Below are 2,115 nucleotides of genomic sequence, written 5' to 3'. Positions count from 1 at the left end.
GTTAACAACCCGTACTAATTAGAGCGTCATCATTGCCAGGGCAAAGCAAATGCAATCTTAACCAGAATGCTGCTTAGAAGCCTGTTCAGAGAATCCCATTGAGTGTGGGGGGGGGGGGTCTCCCTTATTGAGATTTAAGATGGGGAAGCAAGATGAAGTCTGTGTGTGCAGCAATAAGAATCACTCATCAAGCTTTCGGAATGCATGGGAAAGACATGCACATCTTTACTTGGGGTAGAAGTGGATTCAAAGCAGTGGATGCATGCTGTGTCATCTCTGGAAAATGAGATTGAGTTTTAATGTGTAAACACATTATGTGAAATATTTCTAGATTCTCTCTTACACACACACAAACACACCCCTTGCTGCCTTTGCTAAAGTACTGAAGCAAGAGAGAGATAAAGGCCCTGTGCTTAATAAAGCATTGTGTAATTTTGTAACCATTAACAACATGTCTAGGAATGCAGGCAATGAAAATGATAATGGTAATCGAAGGGTGATATTGCAAAGATTAACCTTGCAGGAGTGGAGGAGGAGATTTTTATTTGGTCTACCTGATGGTTAGCTAGGCATGCTAAGTGCCATTTTATCTAAAGACCAAATAATGAAACTTCTTAAATTCAATATTCTTTTAAACAGCTGGTATAACAACATATCTTCTCTTTAAAAAAGTAATTCTAATAGTTGCACTGCAACTGGTTAAATCTTAACGCCCCAATTAATGCAGGCACCTTAAGAGGGAGGGGCTGTGGCTCAGTGGTAGAGCATCTGCTTTGCATGCAGAAGGTCCCAGGTTCAATCCCTGGCATCTCCAGTTAAAGGGGCTAGGCAGGTAGGTGATGTGAAAGACCCCTGCCTGAGACCCTGGAGAGCCGCTGCTGGTCTGAGAAGACAATACTTACTTTGATGGACCAAGGGTCTGATTCAGTGTAAGGTAGCTTCATGTGTGTTCAAGACGCTACCCAACATGGTTTCCAATGTTTAGGTAATCCCACTCTGGTTCTAAGCACAGAGTGATAACCAAGCCACTCCTCACTCATCCTTGTCTGTACAGCAAAAGGTGTGCCTACAGATGCTGCCCATCAAGCCTGTTCCCCTATACAGCATGGGGTGAAGGTTAGGCATTTATTGATGAACAACACTGAGAGAGTTCCCTCCTCAGGCACATGGATCAGACAAGCCAAAGTGTCCGGTTTGGTTACTTCTCCCTATCCTGTATTCCAAAATACCTCAGGGTTCCTGCCAACTTCAAACACCAGCCAGCACTGAAGTCTATTCCAACTTATTTAAATAAACCTCCACTCCCTGCAGGGGTGAAAGGACTCTCTCATGGCCTGTTAGAGAAAGTCCCCCAAAAAATCCTGCTCTATCCTGAAGAATCAGCTAATCCCCTACTGTTAACAAACTGATCTACACGCATGTTAAGATCAAAACAAATTCACAATTGCAGACAAAATCCCTGCACCAGGAAACCCTGGCAAGGCAATGCCAGCTGTCCTACTCAAAGAAAGTTTACAGGTTTCCCTTTGTGCAAATGCAGGTATCCAAGCAAAAAAGGAAGGCTACATCCTCTTCTCCCTCCTAGGAACATCTGGCACTGTAAAAGGCAGGCTGTGAAGTCAACCTGTTCCAAGTTTCTCTGCTTCCCCCTACCCACCCACCCACTCTTGCAACTGCAAGAAAATGGGGTCAAACAATGGCGACATGCCATATCTTCTGCAGCACAAGATGGTACCAGGGAGAGATCCAGAATGAGATGCAACATTATATTTCACACGGTCATTCTGACACGGATCTATTATTTTTTGCTCTTTGGAAATTCCAACCCCGACCTTTTCACCAACAGGATATAAAAAAGATCTTAACCCAGCAAGAAATGCACTTCATTTTTGCCTTTCAAACATTAACACCCAAAGGATTGAATAATGAATTTGATCTTTCCTGTTTCATCTAACTTCTTGATACTGTCTCTTTAAGTAATTACTTTCATCCGCTTGCCAGTCGGGGAGTGGCTCGCTCTCTCCGCACACTCTCCCATTGGTCGGAATGATGTTTTAGCCCAACCTTAGCAGCTGCAACTCACCACCGCTGGAGAGTAAGGCTTGCGCACCAACA

At 43.9% G+C, this 2,115-nt stretch overlaps 1 non-coding gene across 1 annotated transcript; it reads left to right on the top strand.

The window, feature by feature from the left end:
• Nucleotides 1–742: 742 nt before the first annotated feature.
• Nucleotides 743–814, top strand: TRNAA-UGC (transfer RNA alanine (anticodon UGC)). Its single transcript has one exon. It is a non-coding gene; the product is annotated as a tRNA-Ala (tRNA).
• Nucleotides 815–2,115: the final 1,301 nt, after the last annotated feature.

This window comes from Euleptes europaea, chromosome 16 (genome assembly GCF_029931775.1).
Source record: "Euleptes europaea isolate rEulEur1 chromosome 16, rEulEur1.hap1, whole genome shotgun sequence".
NCBI classification, from domain to species: domain Eukaryota; kingdom Metazoa; phylum Chordata; class Lepidosauria; order Squamata; family Sphaerodactylidae; genus Euleptes; species Euleptes europaea.
This window is presented reverse-complemented; position numbering and strand designations above follow the sequence as displayed.